The sequence below is a fragment of the Vulpes vulpes genome, chromosome 8 (assembly GCF_048418805.1).
Source record: "Vulpes vulpes isolate BD-2025 chromosome 8, VulVul3, whole genome shotgun sequence".
In the NCBI taxonomy this organism is placed as follows: Eukaryota; Metazoa; Chordata; class Mammalia; order Carnivora; family Canidae; genus Vulpes; species Vulpes vulpes.
The window spans coordinates 75701986-75720873 of NC_132787.1; the positions used below are offsets into that span (position 1 = coordinate 75701986).

An 18888-nucleotide genomic window follows, 5' to 3' on the forward strand; every position below is an offset into this window, starting at 1 on the left:
ATAAATGTCTTTTTTTTAAAAAAAAAACTAATACACTACTGCCAGAAACAGTCAACCTTTCTGAGTTAGAGTAACATTCTGATCTTGAAACCATAGCAAACAGCTTGATGAAGCAAAAGTACATTAAGTCCTACATATATATTTTTACTTTTTAGTGACCATATCTCCTTGTTGCAGGTGTAAAATTAGAAAATTTATTGTACCTTTGCCATACATGGCCTGTTGTGCCTGAAGTTCTGAGCATACTCTCTCCTCAAAGGTCTCATATTCAATATTCAACAGCATCTTAGATCTAAAGAGAGAGTTTGATGATACAGGTTTTAAAATAAATTATGTCTGTTTATAGGTTGTGAGAGGGAAGATGTACATCCAAGGCACATTTTCCCTCTACCTATAATACATGTTTTTTACTTACTTCTTATTTGAAGATCCTTTCAGAAAAAGCAGCAAAATCAACAGTCTTATTTAGTTAAAATATTCTTAAATGTGCAAAAAAGGATCATGTAGAAAGCATACTATACAAAAAAAAAAGCATACTGTAAAAAAAAAGCATGATTTTACTCTTTTAAGAGTAAAAGAATATGAAAATCTCCTATTACGTCCTGCATGGCCAGTTAGTTCCATAAAATGTCAGCACTATAAAGGTAAGCAATGGATACTCATAAGCTGAAATATTCTCTGATCACAATTCTCAATTAAGAACTAGTATACTGGATGACAAGCAGCATTGTTGCCTGAAAATATTCATATCCAGTCATCTAAGCAAATCCCAAGAGATGGATATTCTAAGAGGGGGAAAAGATATATAGGGAGGGGAGAGAACACCCAGCAGTGGAGATGTCAAGAGCAGCAGTCTAGGCAGAGAGGGCGAATGATTTACTGTGTCTGTTTTTCTCAGCTTGTTTTAAAGTTCTCAGATGAATTGATTTTTTGGCCATTCTTTCGCTATTAATTTATATTTTATGGAGTTTTGTTCAGTGAAGGTGCCCTATGAGATTTCTGGTCTGAGAAACCTGTTGAGATTATCTTTGAAGCCTGATAATGGCCAGTTTTTGTGAGGGTTTTGTGTGTTTGAAATGAATGTGTATTTTCTACTTGTTGGGCCCATAGCTCTGTTTTAAATCCTTCTTGTTTATTATATTATTTATATCTCCTGGATTCTCGCTTTTTGGGGTCAATTTAATCTGTTAAGTTTTGGAAGAGGTGTGCTCCACTGCATCTACTGTGAGGTGGATGTGTCCATTTCTTGCCTCTCTAGCTGTCTTTGTATCCAGTATTTTGGCATTAGTCATCAGGTGCATCAAGGTTGATGATTGTAATATAGGTTTCACTTTTTATTAATTTGATGTATTTTTTCTTCAAAGAGGTTTGATGCTTTGATCTTGGAATTCTATTGTCTGGAAGTGATACTAATTCAGTATCAATTTGTTAGTGTTTTCTTGCTATGTCTTTTTTCTTTTTATCCTTTTTGGGTTGTTTTGTTTCAGGAGTGTCCTCTAATTTTAGAATTTCTGCTGTTATAGAAGAATTTAGCCAATTATTGATGTGTCTGAATAATTCCTGCCATATTATCCTGTGTTTTATCTGTAAAATCCTGCCTGTTGTCCTTTTTAATTAAAAAAAAAAAAAAAACTTTCTTGCCTTTTGTTGGATTGTCTTCAATTCTCTTGCTTTCCCTTTTATTCTGATAGATTGAAAGTAATACATCTCAATTCTATGTTTTTCAGTAATTGCCCTTAAAACTTTACAAATTTACAGTTATTCCCCCACCATCAACATTGATTTAATTGCATGCACATTCCTCATCCTCTCTTGTACCATTTGAACAAGACAAGAACCTTAATTTCCTTACCTGCCATCACCACTTGCTCAGTTGAAGACTGTCTGAAATGGTCATCAAGACTACTGTTAATTTTGGGGGCTCCTGGGTGGCTCAGTTTGTTGAGTGTCCATCTTTTGATTTTTGGCTCAGGCCATGATCTCAGGGTGGTGGGATGGAGCCCCAAGTCGGGCCCTGTGCTCAGCAGAGAGTCTGCTTGGGATTCTGTCTCTCTCCCTGTCCCTTTGCTCCTCCCCTTGCTTGTGTGTATAGATGCGCTCTCTCTAAAATAAATAAATCTGAAAAAAATTATTGTTAATGTTTTCTTACAATCAATACCTATATAATCAATTATATATTTTATTCTTTTCTTACTATTTTTGTGTTGTTGTTCCTTGTCTCTTGGATTGTACTGTATTTTGCTTAAGGAGACCCTCTGGTAACTCTTTTAGAGAAGGGACCTGAATAATCCGTAAACTTTCTGTGTTTTTCTATTAATTAGGTGTTGCTGCATTAATGCTACGTAGCAATTTAGCCATGGTCTTGTGACTTATAGTGACAAACATATATTTTGCTTGCTTGTGGGTCTGTGGATTAGCTGGGGTTTGGCTCCTTCTGGTTAGGCTTGGCTGGGCTTGGCTCCAACTGTGAGTTGGATTTGGATTGGCTCCATGTATTTTATTATGGGAGAAGCAGCTCCCTGGGGCATACTCTCTTCATGGCAAATCAGAGGAGCTTGAGAGGCTGTGCTAGACAATGTAAACACATCCCAAGTTTTTGCTTACTTATTGTTAATCAAAGTAAGTCACATGGCCAAACCCAAAGCCAATGGGGTGGAGGGTATACTCTCCTCTTTCTGTGCTGAGAGGGACATTAGGGTACCAGAGCCAAGGAAGGGAGTGAAGAATTGAGGACAACAATCCCGTTTACTATGATGTAACTGGAATTATTTCCACCCCCTCACACTTGAATGATAGTTCAGTTGGGTACAAAATTTTCTGTTTCTCCCCTTCTCCTCCTCCTTAATAAAGCCTATTGTCTTATATCTGAAAATTTTCTCTTGTGATCTTTTTGGTAGTTTTTACTTGAATTTTTAAAAATGTCTATTTATGAAAGAATACATACATACAATTGCCATAAAATTAATTACATTTCTTTTTAGGTCTTCTTCTGCTTCTTCTGAATTCTTTTTCTAGAGAATTTATTTTTCCACTCATGATTTAAATGCTTCTTTTTTGATGATCATTTTCTTTAAATACTTGTCCCTTTGTGGATGTGCTTTCCAGTTTTGTTTTGGACATTGCCTGAATGCTGTATCTCCTTTGTGACAATCTAGTGATGGGGTATAGTGGGGAAAAGGCCATGCTGTGTGGTGAGCAGGCCCACTCTGGATGTGGTCTCTGATCGCATCTCTGTGGGGATCTTGTAAGCTTCTGGTCCTCTGAGCAACCCTGCCCCTCTGGTTGTCTAGCACAGTCAGGAATTGTTTTCTTTTAGAAAGCATACTTTATTGTCATCTCTAGAGATCTGGACAGGTATGCATATTCTGGCTAGTTTATTCTCAGATGTTTTTCTGGGAGTAAGTTTTGTAAGGGAGTGAAAGACTAAGGACCCAAAAGAGAGGGTTGGGTAAGGAAGCCAGATGTTAAAATCCTCTCCACATGTCCCTTCCTGCAGTACGGACCTGGCTCAGGCTCTGGGGACTATCACTATGCAGGGCCACAGGTAAGATCTGCTCTTTCCCTTCTCTTTCTTCTGCCTTTCCTAGGCTCCCATTCCCCCATGCTAGGGGGAGAATGAAGTGAGAAGCTGGCCATGGCTCTGGGCTTTTCTCTCTTGGTTTTTATTGGCCATGAGCACCCTCTCTCTGTGTAGTTGGTATTCACATGGTGGGGAGGTACATCTGTGTGCTCTTTGGAGGACCCAGCAGGCTTCCACAATTGTACACTTCCCTGATGTAGGAGGTCCCCTTGGGCTCAAGCACTTTTCTTTTGAATATATCTTTTATTCCAGAAAGAGCCTGGAATTCTTTGCCAGCTGGAAGATGCATTCATTTATTTGTCAAACAATTGGTGAGTGTTATGTGCCAGGTATATGGGTGAAAGGTTGGGCATACAAAGATATTTTGAAGAGGTCTTATTTTGTCTCTTTCATCCAATAGAGAAAGACATTTGTGTAGGGTTATAATAATTACAAAAATATATGATATGGTGTCATTTCTGCTTGTTGAGGTGGGGAGGTGGATGGACAGGCTGGGAAACATTTTACAGAGGATAGAGGTCTTAATGGAGTCTTGAAAGGTAATGGGTGTTTTCTGAGGGCCGTAAAGGGAGAGAGGAGGGTAGACAGTAAGGCTTTGAGGTAGATGGTGGATACAGACCCCCATTCCAGGCAGTGAGGCAGTGAGTCCCCAGACCAGGGGACATGCAGCCCCTCTAGGTTTTAGGGTTTCAGAAAGACCCATCTGGTGGTCCTGAGAAGGAAGAACTGGCTAATGGAGAACATCAGATGTGGGGCACTTTGAAGAGGCTGTTTAGAGTCCTGAGAGCTGCTCAAGAAATAAGTGGAGGTATTCCTGTTTGTGAACACCCTCTGTGCACACTTACACACATACGTACACACACACAAACACATATACACTTACATGTTGTCGGATACAGAAGGTGTTGGACCAGTCACTGCTCAGACTGGAGCCAGGCCCCTATACACCATGGGAGGAAAGAGTCCGTGGAAACAATAGTGCCTGAGAGCCAGTTCCTTAAAAGTATCCTTCTTGAAACCCTGGGGACAGAGACTGGATGAGCCTGAGAAGCATAGTAGGGCCTCAGGGTGATGTAGTTGCCCACCTTATTTTGAGGTGACAAGGTGGGAAAGGAGTCCAATAATTATCTGGACAGCTCAGGCATAGTTAATCAGTGTACTTGGAAGGGGCTGCTGAGTCATCTAAGGAAGGCGTTTTTATTATGCATCTGAGGGAGAGAAACAGGAGAGGCAGAGTGGTATGTCCAGTCTTGGTTTGTGTGTTGTTAATAAAGATTTCATAACCTTGGCCAAAGGCCCCTAGGAAATCAGGGTACATGATTATTTCAGGGGCCCATCTTGAGGCCAAACAAGTGAGTTTCACAAGTATTTGGCAGTCTGTTATTTTTGTCCTGTTAAGTCACACATGTCCGTTTACCGGTTAGGCCCTACTTCCAGGGCTTGCGATATGGCCTTCCAGGGTTCCTTCTCAGTAATGGAAGGTCCCTGGCGCAGAGCCTTGTCATTAAAATCTGGGTCCAGCATAGGAGTGTCCTACGTTTTGGAAATGGTGTTACCCAGTCCATAGTTAATGCTCGTTCTAATTGGATTTAATTTCCAACACAGCTCAACTGAAAACCCCCTTCTGCCTTCAAACAATTTTCTTGTAGAAGAGCTATAATTAAGGTACCCATGGCATTGTCAGATTTTATTTTGGGTTGAAATGTCTCATGTGTGATTTTGGCACTGGAACAATTTTTTTTGGAGAGTGCTGTAAAACATCCTTTCAGCTGTTTTCTTGTAATAGGAAAAAAAAAAACCTTTCCTTTTGTGTACATTACCCCCAAAAAAGACCTATGGAGGGGACTTAGTCATGAGCTTAAAACCGTTAGAGGTGTTGTATGGGGTGAGGGATGTTTACCAAACAAATGCAGAAACACTTCGTTTATTTAGAGGCCACTTTTTGAGGAGTCTTGATTATCTGGAACACAAGCAACAACAAGATTGTAGTGAAAACAGCCACTGAGCTGCCAAAATATTATCAAACTCCCAAGTACCCAAGCTCTGGCTGGTAACATACAAGTCTGAGGTGCTTCTTGTAGTTAATTTCCTCTTAATTTAGATAAGATAAAAACTATCTTGGCTACATAATTCTCTTGACCCTCAGCAAATCCTCAGTAAGGATTGAAAGGAGGAGACTTCCAAAAGTAGGTCCCCTGAAGTCAGAGGGACAGGCAGCAGGCTGACTGCAAGGCAGGAGAGGGGAGAACTGCAAAAATGGGCTTACTGAGCTGGAAGGACGAGAGACAGAAAGGGAAGTAGAGCAAGGGATGGAGGGCATCACCAAGGAGGGGCTCAGATTTTGATCCTTTTAATGACTGTCTTATACAGAGGAAACTTCATCCTATGATTAAAATAAGGCAGACCTCGGAACAGTTAATTAAAAGAACATTCACTTTTTGGGTTTGGGTTCTACTGCCCTAATCTTTCTCAAGGGTTCCACTGAGAAAGTGACAGTGTTGTAGCAGAGGCATCCCATCTGCATGATCTAGGCATGCACAGAGCCCAGGGGGTCTGCTTCTGTGTGGTTAGCTGTGGGAGTGGAGGCAGTGCCTTGCACAGAGTGGGTATTAAAAGTGTTATGTTAGGGGTGCCTGGGTGGCTTGGTGTGTTAAGTGTCGGCCTTTGGCTCGGGTCATGATCCTGGGGTCCTGGGATGGAGTCCTGCCTTGGGCTCCCTGCTCAGTGGGGAGCCTGCTTCTTCCTTTCACTCTGCCTGCTGCTCCTCCTGCTTATGTGCGTGTGCTCTTTCTCTCTGTCAAATAAATAAATAAAAATAAAAATCTATATCTCTATATATTATATAATACATATAGGCTCTTCAGTTCCAGAACAAGATGGCATATACTCACTCTCCCCTGTTTCTCTCTCTCTTTTTTTTTAATGTTCTAAGAAAAATTCTCTCTTTTATATATAATTAAATCCACTGGAAATTCTTTAACAGACAATGATACAAGAACTCTGAGAGCTTGACTAATGCCATAGGTGGGAGGGGAGGCCCTGGGCTCATTCCTGCCAGGCTCTGGTGGAAATCCTGACTCCTTATACTCTGTCAGGACTACCAAAGCAGGGAGGGAATCCAGTCTTCCCAGGTGGTCTCCACTGACACCTGGTCTCCAGGTGGTGGGAGGGGTGCTCCTTACTGCTCAGTGAAGAAGAGTGTCCCAGCTCCCTACTCACTCTTCTCTGATGCCATGCTAACAGGGCATTTGGGTGCCTCCATATAGCCTAGTGGGGGTAGAAATCTAGGCTTTCCATTTGGTGTGGGTAGGGGCGGCACCACTGTTTTTTCTATGGGATTTGGTTGGAGTAGGGTGGTTATTGTCTAACACTGTTCTGTCTTATTAGACTGACCTTTCCCTGGTCCTTTGGCTCACAGAGCAGGATCTCATCGGAATCATTTTTGTGTGTGTCCAGTGGTGTTTCCAGTTCGCTGGCTTCTTTAACTCCAAGTGCGGGTTGGAGTTATCGTTGCGTTACTCGGGTTCTGAGTTCCCTAACTTCTCTTCTTCTTCCCACATCCAGGTTTTTTGTTGGGCTTAGCAGGAGGAACAGGGAAAAGTATGTGTAATTCATCTTCCTATGAGCTGAGATTCTGGCATCATATTTTAGTTATAAGAAACTTGCTTATTTTAACTAATGTGTGATAGATTCCAGGGTAATGGATTCTTAATTTTATAAGTGTGATCAAACTCCAAATATAATAAAAGCATCACTGATGGGGCTGTGTTTTATATACCATGCACCAATTATACTGATTTTTACAACTGTGGCTAGCTTCTATGAGCTAATCTTATAATCTGAACCTTAACTGTAGCTTCTTTCTTAGAAATCCATGTTGAGAAATGCTCTACTCTACTGGGCTTAAGTAAGATGAGCATCTGAACGTGTTGCTTAACAAAACTACTATTTCTACACAAGCTATGCTTTATATCAGGAAATCTATGTAACATTTCTTAAAGGAACACAACCAGCAAACTCATGGCTAGTACATACTTGGCACACTTGAATTAGCAGAGGCAGAAAAAAATCATTCAGAAAAAATAGTGGGTCTACCCTATGTGAGAAGGATGGTAGGTGCTGGAAGATGGAAAAGGAGAAGTGTTTCCCGATCCAACAATTCACTGTCTAGAGGGGGAGAGAGAGATACAAAGAAGTGGTTCCAGTGCGGTGGGACAGGTGCTATAATAAAGGGGAGAAGAAGTCCTGGAGGGGCCATGAAGGGGGGTCACTAACTGGGAGAATGACAGATGTTGGGAAGGTGTAATGGAGAGATGAGAAGCAACATCTGAGCTGAGATTGCAGGAGTGATGGTGGGATGGAGGGAGCAGCATACACAGGGCTTGTGGAGGAGAACCATTCCTGTGGAGGGAAGTGGAGATGTGGAGCAGTGTCAGAAGACTTGGCTGGAAATAAGGGCAGGGAGGGATTACAAAACATCTGGATACCCTGGATGGAGTAAAAATTCTTTTTTAAAAAAGAGTTTTTAAAAGAAAAAATGGCATGGAAGAAATAATGCTCTTTAGGTTCTGATTTGTAAATTTGTAGGAGTTAAAAATCAGAAATCAAGACAGAGAAGATGGAAAAAAAAGGGAAACACTATTATTGGTGGGAAAAAATGGAGGTGACATTGCCTAAAGGCATTGTTGAGCCAAAAACATACGAGAGCAAGGCAGGATCTACACATGTGATGGGAAACATTCAGTGGAAGGCACATCTTGCACATGTTGTTGGGTGGCCCTGAGGCATAGAGCCAAACGCCACGTGGACCACAGTCAGACCGATTATTTCTCTTCAGTGATGTTTTCACAGAGCTATGCGCAGATGCACAGGCTGCGTCCTGACATAGTGGGTTCCCTGTCTCTGGAAGTATGCAAACATCAGCTGGCCACCCACCGGGCTAGTGAAGTTGTTTGAAACTTTAGGTACTCAGTGGGTAATTGGATGAGATGATCTTCTGGGTCCCTTTTACCTCTGAGAATCTATGCTTCTCTTTGAACCTTGAGGAGAGTCTCATGTAGAACAAAGTGGATTATTGGTGAATATTTACTCATAGCCTAGGTGAAAATCATGTCGGGATCAAAGCATGAAACACACAAGCCTATCACTATCCACTCTGAGGGAAATGGAAATTTTACAATTTTTGTCTAAGATTTTATTTATTTATTCATGAGAGACACAGAGAGAGAGGCAGAGACACAAGCAGGCGAGGGGGTAGGGGGAGAAGCAGGCTTCATGCAGGGAGCCCAATGTGGGACTCGATCCCGGGGAATCTGGGATCACATCCTGGGCTGAAGGCAGACGCTCAACCAATGAGCTACCGAGGTGTCCCAGAAATTTTTATTTATGTTCTCTTCGTGTATCTTTTTTTAAAGCCCTTACCAGAATTTTCAGTTCTTCCACAATTAGTATGATTCCTTTAGAGCTGTGCTGGCAACCTGCCATAGGTTTAGCTGGGTGAATTCTTCCACAGAAATCTAGATGGGACCACATCCCTGGCATGCCCCAGAATCAAACTTGGCCCTACTTGGTATTATGTTGACCCTGGGCCATTCTATCCTATTGCAGACTCAGTATTTTCAGTTAGGTGGGAGCTTAGCCAGCCATGGGGGGTGGGGGAGAGGGGTGGGCGGCAGAGGCAAAACATAGACCTTGCAGGAAATGCTGTGTTTTCCTTCACTGACTGTTTTCTCACACATTCATTTTCCCTCTTTTTTCCTTATCTCCTACCTAATTTGGCTTATTAATAATAAAGGCAAAAAAATAGCCAACACATTGGATATTTGTAGTGTTTGAGGCAACGTGATGCACATTCAGTCTCCTCAACAACCCTAGATGTAGGGTTTTTTAAAAAAATTATTTCCATTTAACAGATGAGAAAACTGAGACCCAGAGTGGACGAGGAACTTGCCTGAGCTTGCAGAGTAGAGCTTCTGACTCCGGAGCCTGAGTCTTAGAGTCTCACTTGTGAAGGCTCACTTGATCTCTTTTAAAGGTTCAAAGAGAGGTCTCTTTGCTTTTGCCAAATAGCGCCCCATTGCCTCCTCCTTGTCAAGATGTTTGGGGAATGTTATGAGGCCATATCTGTAAAAAAATTTCTCCATCACAAGTGAATTTTCACAGGCTGAGCATGCCCATCTAACCACCACCAAGATGAAGATGCAGAGCAGGACCAGCTTGCCTGATGCTTGCACCACACCTCAGAGCGACTGCCCCCCTCCCTTCCATCACCATAGAAAGCTGTCTCTGTTCCTGAACTCTTTATTGTTGGGATCAGTGTGTCCTCTTTTAAGTCTGTTTACTTCCGCTCAGTGCCTGTAAGATCCATCCAGCAGTGCGCTGGTAAGTTGGCTCTCAAAAAAAAAAAAGGCCCTGTTTGTAGTGTTTGCCAATTTCAGCGGTATAAACACTCCCATCATGGCTGATTCAAGCCACCAATGATTTAATAATCAGCTTAGAAAATTCCAAAATATTTCATAATCAGCTTTTAGGAGCTGGTACGAGCCAACCCCAACATGCCACGGGATTCATCCACATTGTGATGTGTAGTTATATATGGTTCATACTCTTTGTTTAGCAATCTTTATGTGAATATATGTGGGTTCTTTCATAGTAGGCTTTAGGCAAAAGTCACTGGTTTTCAGAAAGAGCTTCTTTGGGGGATTCCATTGACAGTGACATTGCTGCTGGATGGCAGAGGCATGAGCCCTGGTGCCAGAAAGCAGCAGTTCTGGTCCCATATCCCTTAGTACTTCTCCTGACCCACGTACTCAGCCTCAGCTCTGTGGACAGAAAGCACCATGCCTGCCTCACAGGCTGTGAGCACACTTGGCACTCAGTAGGTGCTCAATAAATGTTTCCTCCATCCCTTTATTCTCTTGTTCATCCCAGGGAGGATGGCTGTACTCTGGGTGAAATCACATGGAGAAGGAAGGATTTGTGTTCCTGCATGGAACTCCGGAGTTTTTGCCCTGGTGCCCAGAGCACCTGCAGGATTCCTCGGCTGTATTTCCACTTGGTCTCTTTGAAGAAGAAGAGGAAAAAGAGAAGGGAAGGGAAGATGAAGGGAAGATGAAGGAGGGAGGAGGGAAGGAAGGAAGGTAGGCAGGCAGGAAGGGTGGACGTAGGGATGTAGGCCTGTTGGTTTTGTCTCTGTGGGCCTGGCCTGGAAGAAGTGTTTTGTCTTTACAAATTGACCACCTGATTTGGCTGGTAGTGATGGGATCAAGAAATCTGTTCACATTTGGAAATGACATTTGCTTTCTTCCAGAGCTGTGTTTCTGCTTCTAAACTGATCACTACAGCCCAGGCATCCTCTGGAGAGAGACCCCATCTCCAGTGGCCCATGAAAGGAAACCCAAGGAAAGAATGAGAAATGAATGACATGAGTGCAAAAAAAGAGTGTCACAGACTGATAGCGTACCTACAACTTTTCAGGGTGAAGGGGAGTGGAGACGGGACCATGGAGGGGCTCCCTGGGGCCTTTTCCTTGGCCTTGTGACCCAGGGCCTCAGGGCAGAGGGAGCTGGCTGACTCGGAGCTTGCTGCCAACCAGGGGCATCCTGCCATCCATCCACCCTTCCTTCTACCTCCATGAGCTCCTCCTGAAGGAGGTGCAAGAAATGTCTTCCATGTAGCTGGCACCAGCAAGCTTTCTATCTGCAGCAGGCAGGAAAGGCATCTCTTGCCTCCCTCACTGATTGTGAAAATCCATGAATTGTGGCCAAGTGAAATAAGATGCCCCTCCCTGCCTGCTCCCCTCTGACAGCTGGGCGTGATGGACGACAGTGTCGGCTTCCAAATCCGTGACTGTTTGCTTTGGATCTCCCTCCAACACCCCAATCCCAGGACTTGGGGCCTCTGAGTGAAAGCTGCTGGTTTCTGTGACCTTTTGAATCAACTTCTTGTGTCCTAGGGGCAAAGACCATGTTCAGATCCCCAGCTGGAGCCCCACGTCTCCACCACCTGTCTGTGGTTCATGCCACTGCTGTTTCCCCAGGGCTTTTGGGAGGATAATCTAGAAGACACAGCATGGTATAAGAAACAGAAAAAAATAATGATCTTGGAACTGGCTGGACCTAATTTTAAATCCTGGCTCTGCAACATACTAAGATTGGGTGACCTGGGGCAAATGCTAGCTCCCATGTATCAGGCCCAATGTAATTCCTTTGAGAGCACCCAATCGGCTCACTTTGCATGGGTGGAGGTGGAAATGCTGCCAAGACCCACCTGGCCAAGGCAGGACTGAACAGGATTTGAACCTGTGTTGGTCTGGCTGCAGAACCACCTTCTGTTTCCTACCCCACACCTTTGGTACTGTGGGCTTGGGAATACACCTGGGCACTGTCATTCCCATGGATCCCCTTACTCTTTGCGGGTGAGGCAAGGGGTGCTGAGGGACCTTCTGTTCATGAGTGTGGCATGTTCAGTTACTCATTCTTTTACAGTTGGATATTGAGATTGCTTCCAATTTTTTACTATCATGAACAAAGCTGTGTAAAACATTTAGAATCCTAAGTCTTTTCTCCATCCCCATTGCCTTTTGAGATTTAGCTAAAAGCTGAACTACTAGGTCACAGGGTACAAAAAACTTTAGGTTCTAAGCATAATACCTGTTGCCAGATTTATCTCAATAAGAGTTTTGGTGGCTTCTACTCCCCTTATGCAGAGACTTTTCCTTTATAGCTGGAGGACCTTTCTAAGATAAGGTGTAGGACGATGCTATTTTGATCCTTGGTTAATGCTAACAAAGTACCCAATGTGTGCATGTGTGTGCTGCAGGGAGAGAGGGCTGCAAAATTATTTCTGTTAAAAAGGAAGTACTTTGGGTGCCTGCATGGTGCAGTCGGTCGAGCATCCAACTCTTGGTTTTAGCTCAAGTCATGATCTCAGGGTTGTGAGATCCAGCCCTGTGTCAGGCTCTGCACTCAGCGGGGTGTCTGCTTGAGATTCCCTCTCCTCCTCTGCCCCTCACACTTGAGCATGTGCTCTCTCTCTTTCTCAAATAAATAGATAAATCTTTTTTTTTTAAAAAAGAAAGTTCTCAAAACCATCCTTTCTGTCTTCCTGAGCTTTTATTTAAATCCCTTTGTACATAGGCAATGCACAGAGGCTATAAGGAAATTTAGAAAACATTAAAAAAAAAAAAAAACAGAAGGAAAAAAAAGTTATCTTGCCAGAGATGGGGAGATTATGGGAGGTTTTCTTTTTCTAGTCAAACTGTTTCTACACTAGAAATGGGAGAGGAGAGGGACCTCATCCTTAACCAGAATAGGCACCCAGCATTCTTAGATGTAGTTCATTAAAATTTTATTTCTAAAGACTTTTTAAAAAAATTATTCATTCATGAGAGACGCAGAGAGAGAGAGGAAGAGACATAGGCAGAGGGAGAAGCAGGCTCCCTGCAGGGAGCCCGATGTGGGACTCAATCCTGGGACGGGGATCACGCCCTGAGCCAAAGGCAGACAGACGCTCAATCTCAATCGCTCAATCGCTGAGCCACCCAGGCATCCCTGCTCTCTTAGATGTAAAGCATATCAATAGAGATAATGCCTGTCAATTAACTTTCAAGTTGAAGAAAATGAAAGTCACTTTGGTCTACTTGGGAACCAGAGTCCAAACCTGGCCTCTCTGCCCTATGGCTCAGGCAGGTTGGTGATTTTTGCTCTGGTTGTGTGGCCTTGTGCACATGCCTGTCAGCTGTTGGTCTGAGCCAGCCTCTGAAGCCGTGCTGGGATGTACCCCAGACAAAGAGCGAGGCCCCAGGGCTGCTAAGGAGGCACCCCATGGAGCCCTAGTGCTCCAGCTCTGGCTCACTGTGCAATCTGGGGTTGGAAAGACCGGGGAAGCCCTATCACTCTGGGAGAGGAGGCAGTGGATTGTACCAGCCTTTGTTTTACTTCTTGCCTCCTCAGTTACCGGGCACAGGGATGCCAGGAGTTGACACAGGACGGGTAGTCCAGGGACAGCTGGGCAGTGTCAAGTCCCCCTGGCTCCGGCCTGCATTCTCTAGCTAACACATGCTTTATGCACAAATAACTTTCATGTGCCTATTTTTTTTCTTTAAAGTCAATTTTAAGTAATATTCGCTGGGAACAAAGTTGGCTAGGCAAACTGAAAAAGTGCAAAGAAAAATGTAAAAATTTTAATCTCTTCAGTTAGGAAAGCACAAACATCTGTTACCGGCTGAATTGTGTACCCCCACCCCCCACCCAAATTTGTACTTTGAAGTCCTCATCCCTATACCTCAAAATGTAACCATATTGGACATAGGTTTTCAGGAGGGAATTAAGGTAAAATGAAGCCTTCAGAGTGGACCTTACCTGATCTGATTGGCATCCTTATAAGAAGAGAAAATTTGAACACTCAAGAGACACCAGGGGTGCACACAGAGGGATGACAGTGAGGGCCTGGCAGGAAGACGGTCATCTGCAAGCCATGGAAAGAAGTCTCAGAAGAAATCAGACCCACCAACTCTCTGATCTTGGACTTCCATCCTCAGGAACTGTGAACTCCCCGGCGTGTAGTGTTTTGTTATGGCATCCCAAGCTAAGACAACACCCCTCTCTCCTCTCATAGTGAAGCCCACTGGAGGCAGTCTGCACAGCCAGCTTTATTCCATGCTCTGAATTTCATGCTTTGCACTCTGGGCACTTTCCTGCACCCCTGGCTCCCTGCTCACCAGGAGGATAAGGTTCCAGCTCTGTATCTGGGTATTTGAGATCATCCATGGATGGCCCTCTACCCCGCCATGCATGCTGATTTGCTGGCCATTTGCCAGACTGCTCCCTCTCTTCGGCTCCTGCCACCCACCTCCCCTGGCCCAGGTCTGACCTGCAGCTGATTTGCCATGTAGCTCACCACAGTGTGTTTGTATATACACCTGTGTCCCTGGCACTTACCACAGTCCCTCTAACACATTCTGTTTTTAGCCAGCCTTTACATGACAATAACTTCTGAAAAAGTGAAGATTGAGGATTTGGGGCAGAGTTAAATTCTTCATGGGCCCCTGTCTCCTGTATCCATGGATATTAGAGAAAGGATAACACATTATCACCAAGTTGGACTTATCCCAGGAATGCAAGCCTGGGGATGTATTAGAAAAAAAAAAACAATGTAATTTACTGTATTTACAGAATGAAGGATTAAAATGATCAGGTCATTTCAATAGATGGGAAAAGCATTAAATAACGTTTGATATCCATTCATGGTAAAAACTGACAAACAAATAAACAGAAACAAACAAACAAAAAACTACCAGCAAACTAGGAACAGTAGGGAATTCGCTCAAACTGTAAAAGACTTTTACAAAATTCCTACAGGCCAGATTATGCTTAGAGATGAAAGTCTGAATTGTTTCCTGAGCCCATTTACTCCTCCCCAGGAAAACTTTCCTGACCCCCTGACCAGGTCAGATGCCCAGTGTACATTCCCCCAGGACCAGCCTCTCCTCCAGAGCAATGCTCACAGCTGCAGTTGAAACTGTTCATGCCACCATTCGGTCAACGTTTGTTTGCAGCGAGCTCCGCGATGATGGCCTTCTGCCTGGTGTTACTGTGCCGTGTACATGCCAGACGGAGTGAGCCTCTGAGTGAGCGGCAGGCACCGTCCTGCTTGCACAGAGCTTGAAGACTGGGGCCAGGGGAGATCTATCAAATGAGCACGTTTGTACACCTGTGAACTCTGCAGCAAAGATGATGCTTGGGCTTCGCTCTGGGCCACTCCCCCACGGAGAATGGAAGCTCGTGCTTTGTCTCCTGGCTCGAGGCTGTTGGGGGTCATCCAGACCTCTCGCTGCCCACCCCACACAAATAGATGAGGTCACTAGGGCCCAGGATGTGAAGCACATCCACCAGAAGAACCACAAAGACTAGTTAAGAGTGAATGGCTGTGATAACTGCAGAGGGTGGTCCTCTTTCTAATCAATGCCTGCACGAACACCTGCAATTTGAAGCAGCTGGCAGGATGCTGTAACTCCTAGGATCCTGGGGCAAAGCCCCTCCCACTGAGATTGCTTGCCCACCTGCCTTAGCTCTGGTCATCAGAAATCTGGCTTCTCTGCCCATGGTCACCAGGCAGGACACAGGCCCTAGCCTAGCTAACCCCTTCTTCTGTCTGGAAGTGGACTTTCCCTTTCTTTCCAAGGAGGAGTGGGCAGCTCTTCAGAGGTGAAGGGAAGCAGTGCCAACTCCAGGATTTCTCCATCCGGTGGTTGTTGGGGGAAGGGGCAGGGCTGGAAGCTGTGCTGGCACAGATAGTATGAGTTTTTTTTTTTAAGATATTATTTATTTATTCCTGAGAGACACAGAGAGAAAGGCAGAGACACAGGCAGAGGGAGAAGCAGGCTCCCTGCGAGGAGCCCAATGCAGGACTCGATCCCAGGACCCCGGGATCACGCCCTGAGCTGAAGCCAGATGCTCAACCGCTGAGCCACCCAGGCATCCCCAGACCATATGAATTTGAGAAGCCAGTGACTGTCCATCCCGAAGAATAGATGGCTGCCATGGGAGCCGCGAGGGGTGGGAGACGCCAAGGGCCCTCGGAGTGGCCGCTGGAGAAGCATGTAAGGAAGAGGTGAGGTGGCCTCTGGATTAAAAGGTGAGGGCGGGCAGGTGCCCCAGCTGCCTGGGACATGCCCTGGCAGACTTGTGCCTCCCCTCACTAGCCTGGGCAGGTTTCTGATCTGTTCCTTCTGAAATGTGCCTCATCCAACTGCTATATATAGTAAAGGGAAAGGAAAAGAGAAAGCACAGGCTTTCCTCACTGACACCATCAAAGCCACCCATCAGCTATAGATTCTCTAGAGGATGCACAGCCCCGTGTCTGCCACAGCTGCCTCTCTACCTGCGATCTTAAGAGGATGATTGTTTTATTTTGTTTTGTTTTTAAAAGAAGAATCACGACTCATGACAAGTGCACAATGAACACACATTAAAGATTTTATTTAATTCATTTATTAATGAAGGAACCAGTTAAATGTTACAAGCAGTCCAAAGGAGAATTAAAAATACCGTACAGACAGACCGAGGCAGGTTGGAATGCTGAGGTCAACTTGCAAGCAGATGCAGAACCAACAGTGGCCACTGGGCAGAGTTCACTTGTGTGTCTATGGACAGAAGCGGTGTGCGTCCCTGTGGGTGCTTTACAACTTGCCAAGTTGTCGAGAGGCTCCTGGATAGGGAAGGGCGGGGAGAGCCAGGAAGAGTATGCTGGAGGGAACACACAGTGATCCTTCTTGTCCATTTTATTTCATTTTTTCTGAAGATTCATTCTTTATTTTGATACTGAGAATAAACCCTTCAACCTATAAAGGGTGTCACTTGTTTTCATACCACAGAGCAAACTTACAGAATCAGAATCTGTTCCCAGCTCGAGAACATCACATATCCTTTAGGAAAAGTCATTGATATTTGGAGTCAAAAAAACATCAGTGCAGAGGGAGTAACGAATTATCTCCCTCTCCTGATTTTTCATAATTTTACAAAATCATCACTAGGAAAGCTAATAGTTGGGATGTCACATAATTATGCCAGAATCTAGTAAGAGCAGTCAAACCAGCCATGTGAATCCAGTCAAACTATAAAAAACATGACATTTTATTGTCCTTCTCTCCTGTTTCTGGAGTAGGAAGGCTCTACTTTAAAGCCCCATGGGCCAGCAATATAGTTGAGTTATAACTTGTAGGTTCCTTCTGGTTACACTTGCAAAAAGAAGCCACAGAATTCTTGAGGGTCTGACATGTAGAAAGGAGTAAGCTAGGAGGCAGGCTGCTGATCTGGATTTACTTAGATGAAAAACATTTACAGAGCAGTCCAGGTGATAGGCTGTTAACATTGAAATAACCAAGCCTTGGAGCCCTTGGGTGGCTCAGTCGGTTAAGCGTTTGACTCTTGTTTTCGGCTCAGATCATGATCTCAGGATTGTAAGATCAAGCCCCAAGACAGGCTCAGTGCTGGACATGGAGTCTGCTTAAGAGTCTCTTTCCCTCTCCCTGTCTCTCCTCCCTCCCCCTAAGAAATAATCAAGCCTGTATTGGTCATCAAGTTCGACCAGGTGATCAGAATACTGCCCCTAGACCTTTAAGTGATACATTTGAAGTTCTCACAGTAAAGTTGTGCCTCCATCAGCTGTGATTATCTTCTTTGATTTTAATGTCCTGTCCATCAGTCTTCTTTTTTTTTTTTTTGAGATTTTTTATTTATTCATGAGAGACACACAGAGAGAGGCAGAGACATAGGCAGAGGGAGAAGCAGGCTCCCTGCGGGGAGCCTGATGTGTGACTCCATCCCAGGACTCCGGGATCACTCCCTGAGCCAAAGGCAGATGCTCAACCACTGAGCCACCCAGCTGTCCCAATGTCCATCAGTCTTTACCAGCTGTAGTGGCCACGGCTTGGTAAAACCTTGCCATGAAGTCTGGCTCACTGACCTCCAGCCACCTGACAGATTCATTGCACTCCTGCTCAGCCAACTCTCGAAATTACTGATCCCAAAGATGTTGCTGGAGCTTAAAGATACAAAGTGGTTGGTTTGCTGCAGATGCGCTAAGCTGCTTCAGCCCTTTCAGCAGTGGCTGTAATTTCCCTGGCACTGCCTTAGCTACCAAGTCCTGTAGGAAATGTTCACTCTGGGGACCTGACGAACCGGCAAACCAGTAAAGAATACACTTATCTCCTGGGAAGCGATTTAAGACATTGGGGAAGGGGAAGACCTAGTAATACTGTCTGGTCCTGAGGGTAAGGGAGAAGAGAAGGATGGTGGCGTTGAAGAAGATGATTCCAATGGCACCCTCCTCTTTGTTCTCACAGGGCACCTGGAGACCATCACAAAGGTGCTTAAACTCCAACAGTCACCACCACATCCATGTTTCCTGAAAATCTCTTTCTTGTCCATTTTAAATCTGTCATGGATCAGGGGAGAGGTGAGAGCAGAAGGAAATCTGGGCATTTCCTTCACCAAAATGAGCTGAGACAGGGGACAGGCTGAGGATGGATGTTGACAAAGTCGTGCATTGGACTCCCGATGCATGTGTGAGGAAGAAGTGGGACTGGGAAGGGGGGGGGATAAATAGTATGTAAGTACATATATAAATAAGAGTTTATAAAGGGAATAAATACACGAACAGATAAACAAGAGGGAAAGAGAATAGACAAGCAAATAAGAGTCAAGAGGAGGCCTGGAGGAGGTGAGAGAAGAACTGTTTTGCCCATTCGCTCCTTGGCTCATTTCCTTATTCACTGAGCAGTGTATTGGGCAGTGTGCTCCCCCCCT

The 18888-nt window shown here is 44.5% G+C and overlaps 1 pseudogene; it reads right to left on the minus strand.

The window, feature by feature from the left end:
* Positions 1-17980: 17980 nt before the first annotated feature.
* On the minus strand, positions 17981-18645 carry LOC112916854 (uncharacterized protein C14orf119 homolog; annotated as a pseudogene).
* Positions 18646-18888: the final 243 nt, after the last annotated feature.